A 5,458-nucleotide genomic window follows, 5' to 3' on the forward strand; every position below is an offset into this window, starting at 1 on the left:
AGCTCAGCAGAGGGCCAGGCACATGGAAATCCCAAGAAACATTTGCTGAGCTGAATAAATAACTCAGAGAACAAGACGCACTGCAATACAGCCAGGTGCCTTATAAGCACATGGAAGAAAGGGTCTCTGCACTCTGGACGGCAGCTGGGATCCACGAGGCTGGGGGAAGGCCGCCACCAGGAGGCACTGTGCGGAGCAGGGCTGTGGCCTCGGGCACTGGGACGAATGTGGTCGGCCCTGCTAGGTTTGGGACTCTGAGCCCACAGACACCCAGCATGCCCAGAAGAGGCCAGCAGCTCACAGGTGGATCCATTCATTCCTTATGCAAAGGTGTCTCAGAGTGGCTGTTTGTGCAGTGCTCTTCAGTGAGGTCCGCTTGCCTCCCTGCGAGTGTGGGTGTGGGTGTGGGGTGTACAGGGAGGTAGTGGGCACGAGTGTCGGTAGATCAGGAGGGGGTGCGGCTACAGACCGAGTGGGACGATGAGCGTGTGTGGGAAGGACCTGGGGGTGCTTGCGGGCTTAGGTGGGAACAGCTGAGGGTGGTGGGAGGGGTCCAAGGGCAGCCCCCAACTCCAAGGCTCGGGGCCAGCTCCCACTGCTGTTACTTCGCTCACTTTCTGCTCTAGCCCATCAGAGGTGGGGGTATTTTCTCCTAGGGACCTCACTTAGGGATTTGCAGGGCAAAATCCTCCTGGCAGGGGAGGGGGCCTTCGCATCAGAGCCCACGGTCAACCACCTGACATTAACAGCCTGCTTCACCACAAAGGGCTCAATGGAGTTGCCGAGAAGTGTTCCAATACATCTGGCTCAGTGAGTACTTACCCCAGTCTCTTCTGGGCATTTTTGGCTTTGATTTCCAGCCCCTCCCCCCCCCCCCCCCACACACACACAGCAGGACCCCCTGCTGTTTGTGAGGCAGGATCTGCCCCTTCCTGGCCTTCACCTCTAGCCCCAAGCTGAGACAGGTCTCTAAGCTCCCTTGGTGACTGGGCAGTAACAACTCCAGACCACGTTTCAGTCCTGGATAGCTCTCCCCAGCCTCAGCCCTCCCACTCAGCGTCTCCAGATGCCCCAGCCCAGGGAGCCAGAGAAGGACCCAGATGCCCTTAGAGACCACAGCATTGGCCCCCAGGCAGCCTACAGGCTCCTCCCAGAGAGCTACCTGGCCTGAGCCCTGGCTGGGACCCAGCCCAGCGCGTAGGGACGCCCCTGCTGTGGCTGGCTGAAGCTTGTTGTCTAAGCCGGCCTGGGGGTGCCTGGGAGCGGGGTGGGGAGGGTGGCCTGACGAGGCTCCGAGAGCAGGCACACCCTGGGTGAGGTCATGCCTGCCTCACACCTCTGGTATTCCGGCTGATCGCTATCTCCTGCCCCAGCCCTCAGGTTACTCCGCTGCCGCCACTGCCGAGATGCGGCCCAAAGAGGTGCTGATAGTGCAGAGCCTGCAGGAGGCAGGAGGAGCCGTGGCTGAGCCCGGCCTGTGGCTTCCCACGGCCACCCACGCCCTTCCTCCTGCCGCCCCAGCAGATGGACAGTCAGGGCCAGCTGCCCCCGCCCCCAGCACACCACCTCCACCAGAGTAAACCCTGTCCTGTGGCTGGTGGCTGGCTGTCCTCCCTCCCACTGCTTACCCAGGAAGCCAGGCCAGGAGGACGGAGCCTGGGGTCAGGTTCCAGAGGGCTTTCCCCTTGGGAACACCCCTAGTCACCTCCCACCCCACCTCTAGGCCTGCTCGCCTCTACCGCCACCAAACTGTAGTCATTCCAGCAGCCGTTAGCAGTTAAGGGAATCTGGTTTATCATGTAAACTTTTGAGAATCACACACGGACATCACACGCTGAGATGGTCCTGGGCGAATTGGAGATGACCGCCCTAACAACTGGAGCCCCCGCTCTGCGCTGGGGCCCCCAAGAAGGCACATGGGCATCTTGATGAGCTTAGGCTCTGAGAAAACCTGACTCTTTGGCCCGGGGTTCTCGCGAATGAAGAAGTGTCCAGCCCTGGATCAAAAAAATTCTTTTAAGTAATGTCTACACCCAACCTGGGCTCGAACTCACGACCCCAAGATCAAAAGTCTCACGCATGCTCAACTGACTGAGCCAGTGAGGCGCCCCTATTTAATGTTGTTTTCGGCCCCGGATTCTTTTTCTTAACACAATGGTGGGGTGGGGAAGGGACCAGAAAGGGGGGGGGGGGTTGGGGAACGAATGCCAGCAGCTCTCGGGAGACCCATTCCCTCTCCTGGCTCCATCCCTAGACTAGTCCCTGAGTCAGGAACATGGAAGACCTAAGATGATGGCAGGGCCACCCATGATCTGGCTGGGTGACCAGTGACTTCCCCTTCCTTCTCATCCCCACACCCGCAACACACACGCCTCCACTCCTTCTCCTGCTGTCTGCCTCCCTCGGCACAAGAGCTAAGCCGGGGGGGGGGGGGGGGGGTCTCCAAATGTGGTCCCCAGATGAGCTGCATTAGCATCACCTGGGAGCTCCTGCGAAAAGCAGATTCTTAGGCCCCACCCCAGACCTACTAAATCAGAAACTCTTAGATGTGAATTAGTTGAGAATCACCGCTCTACTCTTCTCAAACGTCAATGGATGTACCGATCACATGGGGATCCCATTAAAATACAGATTACGGGGTGGGGGGGGTGCAGGGTATGACTCAGAGGTCTGGGAGGGGCCTGATACTCTGCATTTCTTAGAAGCTCCCAGGTGAGGCTAGTCCTCAGACCACCCTCCCCCCGCCCCCACCTTGGAATGGCAAGTCTCTGGACACACTTCAACCCTGGCTACACTTCAGAACCACCTGGGGAATTCTCAAAAATCCCAATACCTGGGGGTCCTGGGTGGCTCAGTTGGTTAAACTCAGGTCATGATCTCATGGTCCATGGGTCCGAGCCCTGCGTCGGGCTCTGTGCTCAGAGCTCAGAGCTTAGAGCCTGCTTTGAATTCTGTCTCCCTCTCTCTCTGCCCCTCCCCCTCTCATGCTCTGTCTCTCTGTCTCTCTCTCTGTCTCTCTCTCTCTCAAAAATAATAAACATTAGAAAATATTTTCAAAAAATAAATCAAAATACCAATATCTAAGCCCTGCCTCCAGAGGTTGTGATTTAATTGATCTGAAGTGAGACTGGGGCATGGGTAGGTCTTTAAATCTCCCAAGGTGCTTCTAGTGCAATCCAAAGTTCTCAGCCAAGGGTGGTAAGAAGTGTTGGACACACACACACACACACGCCCCACAGCCCCCCTCACCCTCTGGGGTCCTCCTTCTTTCTTCGGTCTTCCGGATCCCCTTCTATGTCCCCTTGCCCGCAGCTGCAGACATTTGACACAATCAGAGCACAAGCGCGTGGACATGAAGAGAAGCACAGGGACAGACACTGACGTGGAGGCGGGAGGCAGGAGTGGGCTGCAGATGTGAGTGTGCACAGCCAAACGCAGACACGGATAATCCACATACAGTGTATGTGTTGCAAACACCCCCAGGTATAGGTAGATAGATAGATGGACACACACAGGCAAACACCCAACCTGTAGGTCGAGGACCGCCGCCCTGTCCCCATTGGTCCCGTTGCTCCAGACAAGGGGGCCTAGGTCTGTGCCGGACAATATCGGCAAACAGGAAGCCTGGGCTTAGACCCCCTCCTCTCCCTCAGCACCACTGAAGTGCTGTGACCTGGACAGAGGCCTCCCAGGGAGCCATTAGTGGCGGCCAACCGGCCCCAGGATCTCGGAGGGGCTCAGGGGACATGCCTGCTCTCAGGGGGCTGACACTTCCGAGGGGCGGTGGGTGCCTTCAGCCCCTCAGCTCAGCCCTGGTGCTGCTGTGTTGGGGCCCCCTTTAAGTTTCAAATCCTGCATCCCCCCCTCCTACCCCTCACCCCCCAGTGCTGGGACCCTCCACAGACAGGCCTGATTGATGACTCAGGGGGACTGTGGCTGCCGCAGGCCTATTTTATGATGTCATTAGGCAGCTTCGGCCGCGGGAAGGAATCCCTCCTGACATCATAAAGGACTTGATATTTCGCTAATGTTATCTTGGCGGCGTGTCGCCCTGACATTTTCTCTTTGCAGCGCTCCCCCCAGGACCGGGAGTTGTCTAACTACAGCCTGGAAAAAATGCAAAACAGACAAATGCACCCTCGGGGGACAGCGGGAGAAAGCTAATAGACCAGTCCCCGAATCCCCACCCACGGAGGTGGTTTAGGTGGGAAGCATGATGTGTTTGTCAAGGGGGACCCAAGGCTGCCTTCCTACTGATTCTCTCCTGCCTTGGGCCGCCTCTGCTCAGCGGCGGGGAGGAAGTCAGGTGCTGATGTTCCAGAACAAGCTCTGCCACCCAGAGGCTATGTGACTTGGGCTAAGCCCTTACCCTCCCGCACCTCATTTACCCCATCCACACCACAGGGGTGTGGCCCAGATAATTTCAGACTGCGTGAGGCTCTGCTGAGGGCCCTGAAGCTGTTGGGGGCGGCCAAAGTGCCACAGAGGTAAGGAGGGACCCCATCCTAGGCTCCGAACTGAAACTCTAGACAGCTGCGGGGAGGCTGGGTGAGATGGTTTTCACGTCCCCACGCCCAGGAATGGTTCTGGGGGGACAGACTCAGAATAGCAAGATATCTCCCCAGCCCTGATCCCAGGATCTTCAAAAGACCAAGAGCAGGGGGCGCCTGAGTGGGTCAGTCAGTTAAGTGTCCGACTTCAACTCAGGTCATGATCTCGTGGTTCGTGAGTTCGAGCCCCGTATCGGGATCCACCACACTGTCAGGGGGATTCTCTGCTCCTCTCCCACTTGGTGTGGCACGCATGTCCTCTCTCTCTCTCTCTCTCTCTCAAGATAAATAAATAAATTAAAAAAATAAAGACTAAGAGCAGCTGCTGGTTCCGAGGAAAAATTGGTGACACTGATGCAGATCCCTAGTGTGGGCCTGGTGAACAGAAGTCAGCAGAGAGTGCCCACCATCCCATTCCCAGGTGGCAGGGGCTCGGAGCTTGGTAAAGGAGAAAGACCCGGCAGCCATGGGCCCCTCCTAGATCCACCTCCCAAAGGACCTCGGGATAAATCTGCCAAAATCTTCTCCCACCCGAGAAGCGATCACCCACCACAGCCTGATCCCAGAACCCCTGGCAGATGGGCCTCCAGCTTGCCATCCCCGGGAGGTAGGGGAGCTCCCTCCTTTCCCCCCAGGCAGCCCAGCATGTCCCCCTCCCTGTGGCTTCCTCCCAAAGGGTCCACACTCTGCCTTCTGAGTACGGTGGGAGAGGGCTGCTCCCCTCCCTCCTCCCAGGAGAGCCAGCCAAGAGGTGCACCAACAGCTTTCCCCCGCCCCACCCTCCCAGCGTACAGGAGGAGAAGCCAGGGTTTGTACCCTTTTTAAAGCACAGAGTCTTTGTCTTCAAAGAGCACAACTGGCCATTTCAACCTGGGGTCCATGGTGACAAGTGCAGCTCAATAGAATGA

At 57.6% G+C, this 5,458-nt stretch overlaps 1 long non-coding RNA gene across 1 annotated transcript; it reads right to left on the reverse strand.

Moving 5' to 3' along the window:
• Positions 1 to 1,777: 1,777 nt before the first annotated feature.
• LOC125913749 (uncharacterized) lies at positions 1,778 to 3,920 on the reverse strand. Its single transcript, XR_007455063.1, has 2 exons — positions 3,250 to 3,920; positions 1,778 to 1,997 (listed from the first exon to the last, which is right to left on the reverse strand). It is a non-coding gene; the product is annotated as an uncharacterized LOC125913749 (long non-coding RNA).
• Between the last annotated feature and the right edge of the window lie 1,538 nt (positions 3,921 to 5,458).

This window comes from Panthera uncia, assembly GCF_023721935.1.
Source record: "Panthera uncia isolate 11264 chromosome C1 unlocalized genomic scaffold, Puncia_PCG_1.0 HiC_scaffold_4, whole genome shotgun sequence".
Classification (NCBI taxonomy): Eukaryota; Metazoa; Chordata; class Mammalia; order Carnivora; family Felidae; genus Panthera; species Panthera uncia.